The sequence below is a fragment of the Coturnix japonica genome, chromosome 3, assembly GCF_054131305.1.
Source record: "Coturnix japonica strain WE chromosome 3, WE-NBRP24, whole genome shotgun sequence".
Classification (NCBI taxonomy): Eukaryota; Metazoa; Chordata; class Aves; order Galliformes; family Phasianidae; genus Coturnix; species Coturnix japonica.
Genome location: NC_140665.1, coordinates 28222027 through 28242337, shown reverse-complemented (window position 1 = coordinate 28242337; position 20311 = coordinate 28222027). Strand labels below are relative to the sequence as shown.

The 20311-nt window shown below is 37.4% G+C and overlaps 1 protein-coding gene across 3 annotated transcripts in view; it reads right to left on the bottom strand.

The window, feature by feature from the left end:
- Positions 1 to 20311, bottom strand: part of LRFN2 (leucine rich repeat and fibronectin type III domain containing 2) — a 149511-nt gene that overhangs the window by 61820 nt on the left and 67380 nt on the right. Inside the window, exon 1 of one of the 3 annotated variants that reach the window (XM_085541220.1) lies at positions 1848 to 1956. The exons of the other annotated variants lie outside the window; for them this stretch is intronic. The gene's annotated coding sequence lies outside the window, so the exon portion shown is untranslated. Of the gene's footprint in view, positions 1 to 1847; positions 1957 to 20311 lie in introns of those variants that run through there. 3 annotated transcript variants of the gene reach the window in all.

Genomic DNA, 20311 nt, shown 5'->3' with positions numbered 1-20311 from the left:
GATATGGGAAAATAGGGCACAACTGTCACTCAACATTAATGCTATTTACCACCGTCTCTATCGCTGCACAGCAGAATCCCTTACAAATACACTCTTAGGTGGGGCCAGTTTAAGTCTGTAACTGTGAGTACGTTATGATAAAATGCACCCAAGAGACAAGATGCTGCCAGGTTTCAGTTCTACAGCTACTTTGATCAATTTTATTTGATAGGGGCTTTCAATTCCACGAGCCATCTAGCATGAAAGTACATCATCTCAGATATGACTTTATAGCTTTTTAAAAGAAAGGAGGACATGGTACATACAGAAGCTTAAGTTGTAACTGGGTTTTCTTTAGCCTGCAATCACCATGAGGGCATTGCAGAAGTCTCTGTCCCAGACTGGGTGTGGATTGGGGGCAGGAGGGCATGAGAAGAACCCTGACCTCTCCCCAGACAGAGTGGATGTTCTCATTGCTTGCAAGAACAGTAGTATGAGCTGCCCCATGTTATCACAGTGTCTGACAGTACCAGTCATCTCCAGGTAGCCCTAATATCCAGTATATTAGATACCCACCTAAAACACAGTGCCTCCTTAATTTCCTGCTTATCCAGTTTCTTCACTGATCCTGTAACTGACTTACAGCCTAAGTTTCTTTTGTCCTCATATCACATTACTATTCGTTCTGACTAATTGGTGTATATTGTAAACTATCCTAAATTAATATTTGTTTTGCAGTTTCAGATTACCGAGCACCAGGCAAACCTTTGCTCATGTCTTTATTAGCAGTAGTTCTTTATGGGTTCAGGCTTTTTTTTAAGGTTTAACCATCTCTGTTCCTACCACTTTACCTACAAAATTTATAATCGAAGAAGCTTTGTGATATTTTTTAATGAAAATCAGTGACTTCCTCAGTTTTCAGAAGTTCACTGAAATTTCACAGTGGTTTTCCACCTTTTTGCATTTTTTTCCATATTTGTGTGCTTTTGCTTAAAAGTTGGATTTTTCTTTTTCTCCTTATCTATGCAATTTTTTCAGGGCAGAAAATAGAGATCATATCTAATAGAGAATGAAGATAGAAAATCATGTTCAGAACTAAAATATTCTCTTGTCTTTCCCCTGGCTCATTTACTCAAAACAATTTCATATAGGAGGAAAAAAAAAAAAAAAGAGATTTGCTTCAATTTTATCATCGAGTGAATCTTTACTAGGTTTCAATCTATATAATTCCACTTAACTCTTGAGAATTAGGAAGAGTTGGAGTAAGGAAGTATAGTTGAATGCATGTTAATATAAGGTCAATTTCAGTGGTCAGTAGAATGAGATTAGCTTTTCATCATAGCTCAAAATGGAGTTAATTGTTTGGAGGTGTTTACATCCATTGTATTTTAGCAGATGCAGGCTCAAATGACTACACAGATGAATTCAGACTTGAATGTTTTGTTCTAGTAAGGGGAAATAAATGGTCAGAATGCATTTCTCCAGAAATTGTATTTTTAATTTTACTGTTAAAGCACAGACATTAATATTGGCTTTCTAACTGACAAACATTCCACCTTAAACACTGCAACTCTATGCATCAGTTTAAACTGCAAAAGTGAATTTGATGGGTTTATATATATATGCCTGCAACTTTCCTAGATGTGTCTTCATGCTTCAGAGAACTTAGTGAACCGAGAGCAGCTGCAAGACAGTTTCCTCTAATATAAAAATAGGCTTTGTGGAAGTTCCTTGAATATAACTGCCTGACCTTGAGAAAAGAATCAAGAAGAGCATTTGACTCAAGTATTAACAGGTAGAAACTGGCCAGTGAAACCTTCAAGAGTCCATTGAAAAGCAACAAAAATTCAACATAAAAAAGCTCTGACCTTTATTTTTAAGTCTCCTGGAGCTGCTAGGGAAAAGAACTGTGGCTCCTCTGTAGAGTTAGTCAGCAGTACTGTCCACTTCAGAAGTAAAGGAATCATTTATCCCCTACTGGGAGATAAAAAAGGAGAAAAAGGCCAAATCTTTCATAAATGACTATTCTCCTGAAGAAGATGAGTAAATGTCAGCCAGTTGTCCTGATGTGCAATCTTTATTCATTAAAATAAATGTTATTAGTACATTATCACTGAGCTCAGAATGGGATAAGACACACAGCCTGCCCCAGCAGCAAGATTTTTAACTTTGGGCTAGATTCATTCAAGTAATTCAATTCATTCAATTCTGGAATTTCAGAAGGTACCAGAATCAGTGCTTCACATCAGCATGGAAACTCAAAAAACAAAACAAAATCCCTATTACCTATTTTGTTTTCAGATCTGCTTCTCTGTCTGATAACAGAAGATGGATTGTCTCCTGCACAAACTTTGCCCCAACCAGTCTGATTGAAGCTATAAGACTCAGTAGATAGGAACTCAACATACTGTTCCCCAATGACTTTTAGATCATTAGGACATTCTTAGGTAGCACCTTAAAAATCAAGAAAGCTGGGTGAACAGAACCATTTGCTACTTAAATTCACTTTAGTGCTGTCAACACCCTGTTGAAATGATGGCTGAACCAATGCATTTATTTTGAAGAAGCTGACAAATAATGCCATTTAGAATTTGGCATTAAATCCTACTTTAAAACACTTATGGAAAGAGCAAATAGGGAAATATATACGTTTGCTCTTCCACTCTCCTTCACTTTGTTTCCTGATATCAAAATGGGGCTGGACCTACAGTAATCAGGTAGAAAAAGTCTATTCATCAAGCAATAAATTGGTAAGCCATTCTTTTCTGAAGCTAAGCCAGTCCATCTACTGTTTCTAAGCATGAGGGAAAAGGTTAAGTGCTGCAGTGTTTACACTGTGAGATTTCCCAAATGAATTTGTCACATGCGATGAGACAAATGCTTGCTAGAAAACCATAACTGACCAGAAATTCTTGCAAAAAAAAAAAAATTCTATTGTGTTATAGTTTTCTCCTACTTGTCTCAACCAATATGTTTCTGCTTAAAGTTGCAGGGACTGGCGTAGCATACAACAATGGGCAAAAACACTATATTAAGGTGCAGCATTACTTCTATGGTGACACTGACTCCTCTCCTTCATTTTTGCCTCTTGCCACCTCAGATAAAGTTGCAATAGTCCTCTGCATCCACCAGTATTAGATCTTCAGCATCTAAACAGAGCTCTGAGATATATATATAGGACTTTACATCTTAATCCAAATTTCCTCCACATAATTTTCATTTCGTAACCTGTATCAAGTTAGAAAATAATTTGGAGGCTGAGGAAATACACTATAAGACTTAGGAAGTGAAAGAAATGCAAGCTAGCCTTACCATACATACTCATTTTATGTTACTAGCTATAGGTCAAAGCAAGATTTGTATTTTCTGAAGTTAGGACATAGGCACCATACAAGTAAACTTACTAAGTAAAGCAAAACAGGACAAAATAAACAAACAAAGGAATTACTGTACTTTTAAAAAATCTATCAGTGCAAGAGAAGAATGTTACAGCTGTCTATGTGGTCTTGAAGAGTAACGGTAAGAACTTGTAATTAAAGGCCCAGAAAAGAAGAGAAAAAGAAAAACAAGAAAATTCATTAAGCCATCTAAAATGAAAATTTGAACTGCAGAAATCTTCTCAGGAAAAGGAAAGAGGTCTGTCAGAGATAACAAATAAAAATAGTTTATCAATGACTATCTTGAAAAGGTCCTCCTTTAACAAGGGGTGAAGTTGATGACATATTGGTAACATTATTCAGCTTCTGTAGTATCTGCTGCCCAGATACTAGATTAGTTTTTGAATATGAGACAACCCACAAAGCATGTGTTATTTTAATACTCATGCACAATCAATTGGATGAAGAATTAAAACCACTGTCAACTACGTATAAATCATAACATTTCTGTTATGATTTTTAAATTTTTGTTTCTTTGGTTGGGTGTGTGAGTAGCAAATCTTTTGATTTTCTTTGTTTTGTTATTATTAAGACTGAGCTGGTGGAGGAAATTGATGATTTTGACCTTTAATACTAATGGTACTAATGAGCTTTTTCAGAAGTACATAAACATTTTGTTTATTTTTGCTCTTACATTCTATGCTCAACCTCCCTTTGACTTTTAGCTTCTAATTCCAACCAGTGGCTTCAGAACTTGCTTTTGTTTTAGGAAATATGCATTCTTGAAATCTCTGGGAATTCTTTGAAACTGTGTTACTCTGAATACCTAAATATTCATTCTTGACAGAGTATGGGGGATCTAACTCAAACAAGAAGGACCAACTTAAAACAAGGGAATATTGGCTGCTTGGTTTTGGAGCACCAAAACAACCCTTTGGATTTTAAAGTGAAATTTGAAGAATACACATTGTATAAATTTAAAAGCTGGTTTAAGTAAAAAAAAAAAAAAATCAGGAAAAAAAAAATCAGAAAAAAAGAATCAGAAAAAAATATCCCACCAAACTAGTTAGAGACAGTATCATGGTCTTTATTTTTATGGCAGGCAAAAAAAAAAAAAAAAAAAAAAAACAACACAAAAAAAACACAAAAAAACCAACAACGAAGTAGCTGAAGTGGTAAAATAGTGCAATAAATTAAGTGGTCACCATTCAGCAACTCCTTTAGATTTTCTAAGTCTATTTGTTGTGTTCCCCATCAAAGGTGCGGGTGGGACTTAAACCTCAACACGTCTTTCTTTTATATAATCTAAATCAACTCTAGCCAGGAAAGATGGATATTGTTTCTATATATCATCAAAAATTTTAAGACAGAATGGATGAATCTTTGCGATGCCTGTCATGCAATGGAGGATAGTGCAACAGTCAGCTTACAGCTGATGTGTAACATGCTGATGGCTAATTGTGAAAGCACTGTCTAGACTGAGTCAAGAGGCAATGGGTACAAGCTAAACTGGGAGAGGTTTCATCTTGATAGAAGGAAGAAATTTATTACAGTTTGAAAAATCACTCACTGTAACAAACTCCACAGATATTTGGTGGATTCCCCATCACTGGAAACACTTAAAAGATGATTGATCAGGATACCAGATTTCATTTAAGCACTCTTTTCCCCAGAAGGTAAGGAAAAAATCATCTTCGATTAGACCACTGTTGGAGATCCCTTCTGATCTGGGCTATACTATGGCTCTATGAGACACTGATACCTGTATGTTGTCTGTAGATGGAAGATTTTTATCCGGGATACAGATATATTGACTTAAGCATCACTTCCAGGTCAAAAGCAGCCAATAAAATAATAAATGCCAAAGACTTAGGTTAAGAAAAACATCAAAACAAGTAGTTAATAATTTAGAGTGGAAAAACAGAATGCAAGTTATTCTAAGTACTGTCTTCATCTTCCTGTGAGGACCACTTGAGAAAAAAATATCAGTGTCTAGCAAAGTCATGCATAATGATGACATTTATTACTATTTTATTTGACTTAGGGAAAAAAATGACATTTCTGGGCCAGATCACTACATCCCTGTCCCCTGGGGTTCTCATGTATGCTCAAAAAATGACTGCAGTTACTAACACGCTCAGAGTACTTGGAAGCTATTATCTGCAATTACAGAAAGGTCAAGACTTTAAGGAATTAGCTTTTATTTGTTTACAATACTTGTTTCATAGAGTCTGTTCATGGTACTTACTGAGGTTTAGTAATGTTATGAGTTGCAAGTATTTGAAGGATATTAGAAGGCATATGATGTAAACATTTAAACTTTGAAGAAGGAATAATTCCAGCAAATCTGGTAGGAAGCCATCAGAATGCTTAAGTTATATTAGTCCTTCAGGCACCAGCAATCATATCTTCATTCAGAGAGCTCCATACAAACCTCTCTGAATGAAGAGACCAGTGGGTTTTCTGACTGGTCTCACATTCAATTTGTGAACTCAACGCACATAAAGGAATCATCAATAAAAACTGACTGCCAGGAAGGTAATCTCAATAGCAAAAGAACAACAACAATAAAAAAAAAAAAAAACCACAAAAAACTGAAAAAGACTGTAAGAAGCCTTATCTCCGTTAGTGAGAGCAAGTATGTATAGTTGCTGTTCATATGATACTTACTCTTCAAGAAGTGATCTAGTGGGAGATGTACCTGGCTATAAAAGGGGAGTTGGAACTAGATGATCTTAAAGGTTCCTTCCAACCCAAACCATTCTATGATAAAAAAAACCCCTTTAGGGCAGACAACCTTCCATTTTTCTCCAGCAGTGAATTTCTCCTTACGAAACAAAAACTTAGCATTTCTAGTTTCAGAAGTAAATTATATTTTAAATTTAAATTAAAAGTAATTTTTCTTTAGTATCATAAATGATGAAAATACTATCTGTAGCAATTACTCCTACTCCAGGGCACACCAGCATCACTCAGCTGTCCATTCACATGGCTGTCTGTTTTCTGTCCAGAGCCGTAACCTTCAACACCACATAAAATGCCAATATCAACAACCACAAAGTTGCAAGAAGCATTATGCTTGGCATGCCAGCTGGGAAAAAGCTCTTTTACTGTTCTTTGAGACAGCCCACAGGAACCACCCACTTGGTTACTGACCTTGAATGTGATTTATATGGAAATTGTCAATTCTTGTTAACATGCTTCTAGTGGGAAGTAGAGAAAATGCTTTGACAAGGTCTTGAAGAGAACTTTTGCATTTGCTGTGAGGGTGAGGACTGAGACTCATGACTATAGCACTGTTCAAACAGATTGGCTCAAAGCCTTTGAGAGATGTTTTGACAAAATACCACATCATTAGAGCACACTGATTAATCAGATCGCTAGAGGAAATGTATGATGCCAGGAAAAAGTCTGGCTGGCAGATTTCTGAGATACTGGAGTTTAGTGGTCAGTTATGAGCAAAGAGAAAGAGAAACCTGGATAGTAGTGGAAGAAGACATCACTATCCAGAACTCCTGTATCATCTGGACTTAGGTATGAAAGACATTTCAAAAAACAGAAGCTGTTTCAGAATTGAATTCTCAACTGCCTTTAACCTTTATAAAACCATCTTTGCCTAAAAATAATAATTAAAAAAAGTGATAAGACTAACTGTCATACCCACATTTAGGTGACAACATAATTTTTAGCTGATCAATGTTTGCTGAGAGAACTGAAATCTGTGAACAAAAATGCCAATCCCTGGTAGCATGCCAAGAGAGACAACATAAAAATGCCGAAGTCGTAGCAGCTTTTCCTCAGTGGAAAGTTCCTGGCTTTATACAAACAAATCTTTTCCTGTCAGCATTTATCACTGACTATTTAAATAATTTGCATTGCATTTTCACAGCTAAGCTCTTTAAAAATAAACTCAACATCTCTCGTGAACAGTATTTTCCTGGGATTTCAAAGTGTTTCTTACTCTCAGCATTGCCCAAGAATATCGTCTAGTACACTGACTTCCAATATGCATCGATGCAGTGTGCAGAAATAACAAGAGATAGAGGAGTGATTGGGTGGTATTAATTATATTTTGTCCTGAGCCTGAGTCACAAAAAAAAATTAAATAAATTGTTTTTTAAATTATTTTTAGAATTACAAATAAAGGGCACTACAGGGGAACATTTCTTTCCACTATGGCCACAAACATCTTGAGAAAAGAAATGCCCATTCCTAACAGTTGGCTATCTAGTCCATTCTCTATAACACCTTCCATGAGCAGATGCTTAAAACAGCCCTATAAAACATTTATTCTAGCATTTGATCTGTGTTTTCTTTGTTATGTATTCCTTCCCAGTAAAGAAAAAAGACAGTAACTTTCTAGAATACTCATAGCTAGTTCCCTTGCTGAACCATCAAACAAGCAGCATTTACAAAAACAAAACAAAAACCACAAACAAAGGTGAAAATCCTGCATTGCAGAATGAATGTGAATGAATGAGCTAGACACTAACCTGTTACCACCTTCATTGTCAGTATAAGGATTTTTAAGCTAAGTGGGGTTATTAATTATCTTACATTATCCTAGTGAAAAATGTCTATTTTTAACAAGAGAGACTCAACTGTCTATGGAAGCATGTACTTTTACTGCTGTGAGTAATGTTACAGCCCCAGTGAGTTGGATATGCGAGGTCCCATTTAACAGAGGGAGGCTTTTGATGAAAGCCTTTTCTAAAGCTATTAATGTTCCCACAGTTCCCTCCTCCTCATGCTTCTTCCTCTTATTCCTGTCTTGTGCTTTGGATATGGCATTCCCACAGTGCTGTGTGGCTACCCAAGGTGCTGATCAAACTGGGAGTGGATCGTGATAGCAGCAGTATCTGTTACAGTGCTTCAGCAGATAGGGCTCAGTTCAGTTATTCTTACGTACCAGCACATGTGATGGTATGTATGTACCTAACCTAACTGTTGATAGCAGACATTTTAAAGTTATCTTCTCAAGGAAGTATACCCTAGAGTTCCCTGGCCCTGACATATCAAAATTCAGCTCGGGCTCCATAAGAGATTAAGTAACATATAACATACACCAGTTAGCTACAATTCATAGTGAAATTATAGAACAATTTAGTTTGGAAAAGACCTTCAAGATAATCAAGACCAAATATCAACCTGGCATAGTGAGTCTCATTATAAAGCCATGTCCCTTAGTGCCACAACACATCTCTTAAATACATCTAGAGATGTACTTTACCACTCCCCTGGGTAGCCTGTTCCAGTGCATAAATGCTTTCTCTGTGAAAAAAAATTCTTCCTAATATCTAATCTAAACCTCCCCTGGTGCAACTTGAGTCTGTCTTCTCACATCCTATCACCCGCCACCTGAGAAATGAGACCAAAAACTGTTCTCGGTGCAGATTTCTTTCAGAAGGCATTGCTAACACTGTTCTTCCAAAAAAACTTAGATCCTACACAGGTTCGAGATGTGAAGATTATAAAACCTGTTCATCATTGCTCAAAGAGGAGAGTACACAAGGATTTTTCTCATCCTTATTTAACCTGGGTGTAGTATCTCTTAATATGTCTAGAGCTTGGTGCATGCTTTGGGATATACAAAAGGACAATTTCAGTTGCAGGGGAATAATTCTTACTTCATATTTCTTTTCAGACAACATTGTTCCCTCACTCAAACTCTCAGAGACAGTTGTGCTCAATGATCGCAAGTATTTCAAATTAACAAGCAAAGTGCCAACATATATTCAAAGATTTTCTTCATCTTTAACAATTCTAGGTTTCTTGGGAAAAACAAACAAACAAAAATATTTTACAAAGGATTTCTGGAGAAAATAGGAAGTTAAATATCAAAGTAAAACATTTGGTGTCTGTGGGGACAGAAGAAATTCATTCAACCTTGACAAAAACAATTTTTAATTGTTTAATTTATCACAGACACAGCAAGGTGTTATTTACTACCATATCGGTTGTACATTTTCTACAACAACTGTGAATATTTTGGTTTTATTTACTCATTCCACTTTGCCAAAACTAAAACAAACCAGGAAACAATCAGGGCAATAAAGACTTTCCAAAACAGGGAAGGTTACATTTGGTGGAACTTCAATACACTTTCATTTCTTTTCCAATTAAGATGCAGCATTCCCAAATGTGGAAATAGGCTGCATTATGCACCAGAAAAACAGGACAGGAGATGTTATTCTTCTGTCACATTGCAGCTCCCCCAAGACATTTTGTCTTTGGAATGCTGACTCAAGTTCTAGACAGTTTGGAGTTTCCTGGTGGAGAGCATGACTCACAGTAGTAAATGCCACCAAATCACAAAGTTTGGCATGGTCTAACATTACTTCAAATCGCTCATGAGATTTGGATCTCTTCACTGTTCATCTGCTCACTATGCTCATTTGTTTCCCAAGGCTGTTCTCTCTACTCCCACCTCTGGTTTGCCCTGGATAATACACTGAAAAAATAGCAACAGTAACCCCCTCACTATATGCAAACCAGGACACAAACCTTCAGTTGAAAATTGAAGCTCTTCAGTGCTGCTGACATGTATTAGAGATTCAATTACACAGATGAAACACTTACTCTAATCTCAGTAACCCACCCATGCAGATGCAAAATTACTCAAAAGAAAACCTCCTGTGTCAGCCTGATAAACTAAAGCAACTACCCAGTCCAACAATTACACTGGAGGGTGCTAATTGCCAGTGCAGATAGTTCTGGACCTAACTCTTATCTTCTTTATGTTGGTGATTTTTCCTTATGAAAGAAAATCCTTCTGTTGTTATTCTCTTGTTTGAAGCATGCCAACTCCTTGTTAGCAATCTCAAGACATAAAATAATCCAAGGTTTGTGCAAAGGCAGCCAAAGATAGTAGCAGCAAAAATTCCTGCCATCAAAAGAATTACATTAACCACATCCTCTTTTTATACTCTGACTAAAAATTACAAGGCATAGCCAAAGAAGCAATAAGCCATGCTACAAAAGATTGATCTGTGGAGCTTTGAGGTTGGATTTTTTTTTCTCTTATTCTGCTCCTGGATTTAAATATCGGGGACTGATACAAAGAAATAGCATCCTCTTCTCCCTGTTAATTGTCAAGTAGCTGACTGATTGCTTACCACTAACAAGAGTCTCATAACAGGAAACAGTGGCACAGCAGGAGCTCGATGGGTTAAGAATTATGCAGGATAACCAGTTCTTTCGTACAAAAGGGTGTGCACACTGATTGAGGAGTGTCAGCTTTACAGCTGTCAGAAGGGCCTGGCTACAGGAACTGCTGTTCCAACTGTACTAATTGTAACTACTGTACCAATTATTATTACTGTCAGTGTCTGCAATGCCATAGATGTTCTGAGTCCTAATGACAAACGTCTTCTCGATGGGTCAATGAAGCAGAGAGAAGCTGCTAAATGCACCTGTTCCTTAAATGCCTGAAAACAACATTTTACAAAAGTAATGCAGATTAGCATTTATTAGGAAACTCTACTAATAACAGAGTTGTTTGGAAAGCCCTGTGTCAGCTCTGCTGGCTCTGTTTGAGCTATCACCTCTAGACCCAAAACAGGAAACATCCTGAGGCAAACAGGTGGTGAGAACGAACACAGCTGAAATGATCTTAATGTTTGGTGCTTTTGCAGTGCTGAGATAGTTTAGCCCACGTGGGGACCAAATCAGATCTCAAGAACCTCAGAATTCAAGATGCACGTTGTGCTTCTCACAGGTCCTTGTGATGCTACTGGTGGCAGCAGAGGAAGGAATCAAGGGCCAATCACAAGCTTTTTAGAAAGGACTTCTACACATAAGGCCCACAGTAAAAGGCTTGTGTGAAACAGATGTCCCAGGGCTGGGCTTTATTAGGAATTGGCTCATTTTCAAGAAGTAGGGGAAAAAAAAGTCATGAAGAGAAGGTGATGAATAACTGCCCTGGCTCTGAAGAACCCATCACTAAACTGAGAAGAGGAAAGTGAGATTGACTGAAATTCCAAGTGAAAAGAGCAGTCTAATTTCAGCCCCAGCAGACAGAAGTGAGAAAGTAAAGAAATAGCCTATAAGGTTGCCATTATTTTAGTAGCGTGAATTAGGTGTTAAAATGTCAATTGATTTTTCATAGGCCCAAGTATTATTTATAGCACAGACAAAAACTCCTAATTTCCAATAAACAGTTCTGAGATGAAGATTTTGTACTGAATCCTGATCAAATTGCTCAAGCATATCATCGTTCCGAAGTCATTAGGTCTGTACAAATGAGTAATGGCAGCAGGAGCTGGACTTTTATTGGCATGAGTTTGAAATGGCTGCCTCACTCAAGTGCACCAATAAAACACTCTTGTCACACTATCATGTATTCCATTTACTCTCCTTTTAAGAAAGAGGGGAAAAGGTTATTTTGGAAATACTTTAGAGTAATAAAATCTTTATTGCTACAATTTTTTTTGGTATCTCTTATGCCTGTGAAGCCGGTTGATTTAGTTATGCCCACAGTTCTGGGAGTGATAGAAAGTCAGTAACTTGTACATTTTGTATACCTCTAAATTACTTAAGCTTGAGTGCCTGAAAATCAGAGGTGTGCAGTTTTAAGGTCATATAGCTCACAACTTGACACAAATAAAAGAACACATGCTGGTTATATCACAGTCTCACATTCCAACAGGACACAGCAGGTCTTTCTGGCTCTGATGATTTGCAAGACACCAAAATCTCATCAGCCTGATACTGAACAGACCCTACTAAGTGTAAAGATCTTGAAGGAAAATCTGCCTGGACTAGGGAAGAACACAGAAACACACAGGCATGGCACATCGGCTTGCTTAGATTTTTTTGAAATCTAAGTGAAATACCATGGATGCTTTCTCAGCATTGTGATGACATAAATGTTTACATATTGCAATTGCATACTGCACTGCATACTTGGAACGTCTTTTTCACTAAATCCCAAATATGCACCATTGTCCAGTTTATCTATTTGCCACACAGCGAGACAAAGAAATATCATGGCAATTTCAGTTGAAAACTTGCTTTTTACTCATTAGCCCAATAACATGCATCACTGGAAAAAAGTACATTTGTTCTACCAATTCTAAGTACCACTGCTGACACAAATGAAAGAAACCAACAACAAAAACACTCTGCTTAGCTAACTGAGACGCTATTCTTATGAGAAGGTAAGCAGAATCCTATTCTGATTTATTCACCTGTCAGCTAAACGGTGATTGTGGGATCTTCTCTTGTAGTAGCACACGAGAAACAGAGGAAACTGATGTAATTTTCTGAGTCTGAGGTTGCAATGCTGGCAGTTAGAAAAATCATTTTGAGAAATAAACTGAACAAATTTGCTCAGGAAGTCACAGAGAGAAAAAATTCAACACTGCCATTTTGACAATTGCTTTCTTTCTTTAACTGCACTTTAAAAGGGAGGCCAGCATCATCTGGAATAAGATATCTGCTCTCTCAACCAACACCAGCCTGCTGAATAGCAGAATGACAAATATCTCTGTCATTATTTAATTATTTAGGACATTATGTGCTATTTTATTTGACAATCTGTTTGCTCTGTGGATAAACTGTAATGCTGAGTAATTTTTCCTTCTGAAGGAACAAGATTATCTACTCATTAAATATTCTCACTGGACCAATAGCAACATCACACGACAAATAGAAATGATGCTATGAAAAGAATGAAGTAGAGATGACTGGAAATTACAGAAAATATAATAGAGACAGCTCAGTGCATTGAGTTGGGTGAAGGACAGCTTTGGAAACTTGCAGCAGCAGCAAAGCCTGTATGGATGAGAAAGTGGGGCTGCCAGGGTGTTGCTGAACTGATGATCAGCTTTCCCCTTTTAGCTTCTCAAGTTGTCTTACAGACCCCCAGGAGACAGAGGCTGAAGTACGCTGGTGTCCTGCAGGAGACCAGCAAGCCTTGCTCTTGTTTGCTGAGGCTGCTATCCAGTTTGTAGTTTGATCCTAAATCCCAAACAGATACAGAAGCTTTGTTTTTCCTAACTTGTTTTTGTCTGATGTGGGTCATCAGATAGAAATGCTCCAGAATTCATGGACTAAGTTATGTAAGCGAGGATAGCAGGCATTTCGCAATGCTTTTTATTTTGCCGGCCCTGCATTATGTATGATGATAATAATAAACACTAAGCTATCAAACACTGCTATCAAACAGTGCTATCCGTATTAATATGGCCAAATGGTTTCACAGAACTCTCATTGTCATCTTCATTTTACAGACGAAAAAGCTCAGAAAAGTATTTTGCCTAGGGCTGTATTGGAAACGAGTAACTTTTCTGAAACTAATACCTAGATTTTCAACCTCCTAGTATAATGCTCTATATATTATTTTACCTTAGAAATACGAGAAGAACATACATTTGAAAATCTGCCATATCACAAGGGTCATAGCTTACATCATCTATAATAGCAAAATAGTAAGAGCTGTTTCTAAGAACTGACTGTTCTAAGCAGGCAGATTCTCTCTGGACAGTGCTATATTAAACAGCAAGCTGAACACTTCTGGAGCTAATGGACATGAGTATTATTGCATCTTGCTTCATGTGAAAGGTCTATGCAAAAGAGTAATCTCACTAATTTTCTGTCTCTGATAGCAGCCAAAATCAAATTTTTAAGGAAGAATTGGGCAGATATTGATTAACTTCTCTCTGGAATATTCTCAGATGCCCCAAAATTTTGCAGGTAAAGGGCTTTCTGAGACAAAAGATGCTGTTCAAATTGAACAGCCCAATAGCAATGAGTGCCCCAGCTTATCTGAAAGTTGAAAAAGAACATTCACTGGTGTGTTCTGAACACAAAACAATGAAGTGCCCTTGATGCCTCATAATAATTGTATAAGAAATAACATGAAATATATCCCATGCAGACTCTCCTTGAAACTCCCAGTTTTCCAGGCTTATGTCACTCAAGACAAAATGCAAAGAACAGACTCTAGAAATAAATTTGGTCAGTTCTCACCACTGTTGGTGTTGGGGGAGATCCACAGGCAGTCCTGTGAAAGGAGGAGCTCTATCCCTCAGACATTCAATAACAGGTCTTGCACTCATTTGCCTTAATTGTCAGTGTTATTGCTTGGATTGGCTGACATGACCAGTGTTTTTAAAGCAACTAACTCTTTGACATCTAAAGTAGGATAAGAACTGGTTAGTACCTCTAACCATTTAATTTTTAGTCTTTGTTACTGCCAGCATAGCATCTTCCTGATGCAAATGTCAGTGCAGATAGCAATTAATAGAAATGACTGATCACATCAACCCACCATTCACAAATTAACTCAGTACAACTGACTTACAGTGAGACAACACTTAAAGACATGATCTACAGATACAGGGATCTCTGTCACAGAATCTAGAAGAATCACTGAATCCAACTTCTGGCTCATACAGGGCTACCAAAATATTAACCATGTAGTGTTGTGTAAACACTTATTGAGCTCGAGATGTTCCTAGATCTTAAATTTTCTTAAAAATGAATGTGAGCTACTTATTTTCTATTTGTTTTTCAAAAAAGGATGCATGCCGGTCCCAATGGATCTTTATGTCACAACAATTGAATGTAACTCCTTCATATATGTGACTACAGATAAAGCTGTCTTGTGGGATCTCAAGTTTTCTGTATTTCTGAGCTTGTGAGACTCTGTTTTCTCTCACAAAGGGTATGTAGTTGCCTCCCAAAAATCTAAAAAACAAACAAAAGAAATCCAACCACACATTTATTACTCAGATAACTTGGGCTTTGAAACTGCTGCTAGAATGACGCATGTAAGATCAATATTTGGAAGGAAAGATGGATTTTAACCTTAAACAGAGCAGTAGCACTATAGAAGTAGTATACTTTAAACAGAAAATCTTGCATTAAAAATGAAATTATCTGAGATCAAGATCTACTCCAGGTTATGTAACTATTTCCCCACTCTGCAATGTCATTCAGAAATAACCAAGATCTGGTTCAAGAACAAGCATAACAATGGACCAAATTAAACACTGTGCTTGCCTAGTTAGACTGTCCCCAGTCTATGATCAGAATTAGCCTGATCATCTCTGCATCTCTTGCTCCTGATGTGGAGCAATTTAAACACCCTGAAGTTTTTGATGCATTAATTTATCTACCACTGATTAAATAAAACTCTTGCTTTGATTAAAAGTAAAACTTGTTTTCTTTTTCTGGAGCATGTGCATATTTTTAACATCTCAGTTTGCTTGTGTGCCTTATAAAGTGGCAAAATAATGGAAAGGATTTCTAAGTATACATTCCCATTGGTTATAATTAGCAATATAATGCCTAATGATCATTCATCAAAAGAGTCGTGAACTACCTGATTCTCAACCAAAACCTGTTGATTAGTAATCCCCTGTAGCTGGGCCATAATATTCTACTGAAGCACAGAAGAAAAACTTGGCTTGAATGTAATCATTTGATTAGCATTCATCCATGCAAAACATCCTCTTTTGTAAAGAGCAGGCATATTCCTACCTTTTGCTAGCTTTTGACAAGTAGCAGGTGTATTAAACATAGGAAATGTGTACAGTACAGAGTGTTCTTCGACCTAGCACAAAGAAAATACATTCTGTCTTGACAACAATGACACTTTCTAGTACACCAGTGCGGTATCAGTGAGCTGTTATCCATTATTCACTCTGATGGAAGAAAGATGGTGCATACACAGAAACCCGGAAAAAATAGAGGGAAAGATGAAAGTCCTTAAAAAATAATTACAGATGTGTTATCTAAAATTAATCACAGGATTATTGTTGCTGTGTTGTTGTATTTAGTTTGCGATAAGCAAGCTGACAGAAAGCTTAAACTGTACGGTTTCTTCAAGAAAACAGAGGCCAGCAGCGTAACAGCTTCCAGAATGTTGATTTTAATCCTGTGTCTTCTCTGCTGAAACTCTGAGCATCAATAAGAGTGCATTGTACCTACTCAGATCCGGATAAATCAGTCAGCAGCAGCTTATATAGTAACTACCAACACATCTAAACCCCTCAAAGCTGATGTACATTTCAGAAAATGGATAAACACACACACAGCAGACACTGGACAGTGAATTAACCCATGCCTAGTGCAGAGAATTTTGCTTTCAGTTTAAGCACCCTGAAATAATGCTTTCTGCTCCATGTCACGCTGACAGTTTGCCCCTGATGGGCATTGCTGTGAATGCATTGAACCCTGCACTCTTTCCTGAGCTGTACAGAGCAAAATACTACCTTCTTTCTGCCTCCTTCAGCAGTTGTCTCACCATCTTCATTCCTGCCTAGCCTGATTGTATTTCACCTTACTTGCTCCAATACCTGCTTCTAAACATTCTTTTATGCCATATGGCATAGTGTTATTTTGACTTTCCCATCACCCAAACATCAGTTGATTCCTGCTTTTCCCCCACGACAATCCCTCTCTGTGTCAGGATTATTTGGAAAAATTAAAAGTACAGTTGAAAGTTGCGTGAAACTTCCCACCTTCTGTCACCTACCTCAATTTCTCATAACTTTTAGCTCTGTTTGTGGCATCCCTTGGGCACTGCAAATAAATCTCTGAATCCAGAAGGCAAGAAAAAAAACAACCAAAAAAACACATACTCAGCAACAGCCTGCAAGGAACTACTACTACAAACACCTTCTTCTCTGACGGGCTGGGGGGGGGAAGTTCTTTCTCTTAATCTTCTTTTTTGGTTGATATTCATGAGAGAGCACAGCCCCTGAAGCTGCCCTGCTAGGAACAGATATGCTGTGCTGTCACCAGATTATAGGACAGGAGGCTTCTTGTTTGGCAGTGCCTTCCGGCTACAAAAAGAGGTGACAGCAAGAACTAGGAAGAAAAGGAAGATTAATGGTGTGTGTAACATAACAGAAATAAGAAAGGATTATACTCTGAAAAAAGGAGCTTCTGGAAGAAATGGCTTGAGAGAGGTGGCTGGAGGAGCCATTAACATCTGTAATTAGCCGTTTAGTCATCTTATGCAACTGACTTATACATGCTAAACTTCATGCAGACTCGTGATTACAGTTATCTTCTGACTCAAAAGCATCGCAAAGCAGGGGTATCATAATCAACATTTGGCAGGCACGGGGTCCTTGTTACCAAGCAACGTGACTTCTTTTGCAGAGCCAGATTTCTATTTTGATACATTTCCATTCATTTCCTACAATTTATGCAATAAGAATTGAAAGGAGCAGGTAAAATAAATACCAATAAAACATCTGCTAACTATCTAAAGAACATTAACATTCAGATCAGAGCTGAGACAAACTGGAAAAAAAATAAAATAATTCAACCTTAAAATTAACACTTTCACTAACAAAACACTGAGAAAAACTTTGTTGCATCTACTAAGATTCAGTTACGTGGCTCTTGTGAAGCAACTGTGACTACATAGACTCTTTCTGTGGAATTTTGGTATCCAAGGAGCATCCTGCCCCTTTGATTGTAGATTTATACTCTCAACATGGAGATAGAGACAATAAGAGGGAAGGTGCAAGAGCAAAGCATGAAAAACTACATGTCACTGGCTGGAAAACAACTTTATCAATGGGATTTGCCATTATGTAGCCACTTTACAGAAGATCTACTAATTAAGCAGATAACTGTGTTACGAATTACATATGTGAAAGTTCATAAGCTGCTGAAGGACAGTGGATGGCTGACTGTTCCTGAAGACTGTCCTAGGCATTTGTATCCATGTTATGCCAATGCCAATGATTTCTTAGGCGATGTTTCAGCATGTTTCCTAACAAAGATTTGCATGGGAACTCACTACTGTTTCAGCATCTTCTGGACATTTGACATGCGACATTTGGTGATTTGTTTTCTAAAAGTGCTGAGATTTTGCAGCCTGCTACTGAATACAAAGGAACTGTGTCCTGGGATGACAAATTAAAGGTGAAGCATCCAAAAGTTAAGAGATGTCTGTAACAGTTTTAGTCATCACTGCCATACCTCAGGTCTAAAAGAATGAAGGGAGAGTAATGGAGGACAACAATGTTCATTGGGTCAGTCAGTTATAACTTATAGTACACTCATAGTATCTGAAGGGCCCATTTCTGCCCTTTCCTATACTATTCATCTCCTTTCATTCCCTTTGGCAAAATCTGGAGAATGTAATGGAAGATGGAAGAGAATAAGCCTCCAAGAGGAAAAGTGCAGAACAATCCACCTCTATTATGCTAGTTAAGTATCTGGTGAAGATACAACCAAGATGTTTGAGAAGTCAGGAAATATACTTGAACAACATTTTAGCTCTGGTCACAAATCTGAAATCCAAAACATAAGGAGAGATTCCTTAATAGTTACAAACCAAAAAGACAGACAAGAGAAGCATCTTGCTTTCCTCTCAGTAGAGAGGAAGTCACTAGCAAGGAACAGAAGTTTCCTCAACATGTCCTTGTGGTGACAAAATGTAATGAAACAGAAGCAACATTCTTCACTTAAGTTCACTAGGGTCTACATAATTTTTTCTGTGATTTTCCTGGACCTCTGCATCAGGTGTTAGTAATCCTGATTACTATGGGAAGTTTGTTACTCACTAAGTGTAATATGCAGTTGCTGCAAAGAGCCTTCCTAAACAACTGACAAATGAGGACATTTTCATATAAATATCCCCTCTTGGACATGATTCAGATTAGTATGCTTCCACTGATAAGTATGTCTTCCTCCCAAGTGAAAGGACTACTCTACTTTTTTCCCTTCTCCCTAGATACCAAGAAACATCTGTAAGTTTGATGAAATAAAACTGCTTTAATAAATAAGCAAACCAAGTCATCTTCCAAGTATCCTCCTCAGCTTATTTTTTTTCTGAATTGCTATACCTTTCACTTACTATTCTTTGGCCATTGTGAGCTTGTGATCCTCAGTACCCTGTGAAGAAATGTGCCCCAGCTATACTATATGAACAACATAGCTTAATCATTTTAGGCCTTGCTTTCAGTAGACTGTACTGATTTTCTATAAGAGCAAGTCAGTTCCTGTCAAGTCTTGAAAGCACCGAAGGCAGGGATCCCCAGTCTCAAGATGAGGAGAACGGGGTAAATACATGCCCTCAATTCCTCTGAAAACACTATATATATATATACATTGTGCAAGAGGCATTGTTGGAAAATTTCAACGGATGGAAATGGCTCATCCTTTTTTTTCCTCATATATAGATATGTCATTGCTTAGACTTGAAAGTACCCAGAGTCTATATGAAAATGTTATTGTTGATTTGAAAGATCCTGTTAGTTTTCCTCCACATTCTCAGCTTTGGAAGATGTTTAAAAGTTCAGTCCCACCTGCACTTAAATAAACACAAAAATAAAACCAAAACAAACAATAAAAAATACAATCCCACAAAACAGAACAAAACCCAAAACAAACCAATCTAACAGAGCACAAAACCCTGAGAATGTGAAATCCTTTGCTAAAAAGTGAGGCTCATACCTTTGCACAAGTACTAAAGGTAAATACCACATCTGTATCCTTCACAGTTGCTTTCAACAAGGCTTTCTGATAACAAATTGTCAGCGCAAATAAATTTTCTTTTGAGTTATATTCTTTTTAAATCTAAGCCACTTCTTCAGTTGTCCTTCTTTCTGGTGATGTCTTTGACTAAATCCCTAGCTTAATTTTTAGGAATGACACAGCAAACCTGTCATCCGTAATCTCTTTAGTAGTTCAATATGTTTATGAGGGTGAGAGGATGTTAAATGTGGCAGTTTAAACGCTAAGCTGAGTAATAACTTCATTAGGAATTTTCTCATCATGTTTGCTATCTGCAGATGCAGCATGCAAAACTGGACTCAGACAAACCACCAGACAGGTTAGTGCATGAATAAGATAGACTTCTCAAACATCAATTCATAAAACCTGAGATTTTGTTATCAGATAAGTACACACTCACACCCATGGATGATATACGCACTTCCAGCAGGAAGACACTGAAGTAAAATTGTTTTTGGAAGCAAGGGGTG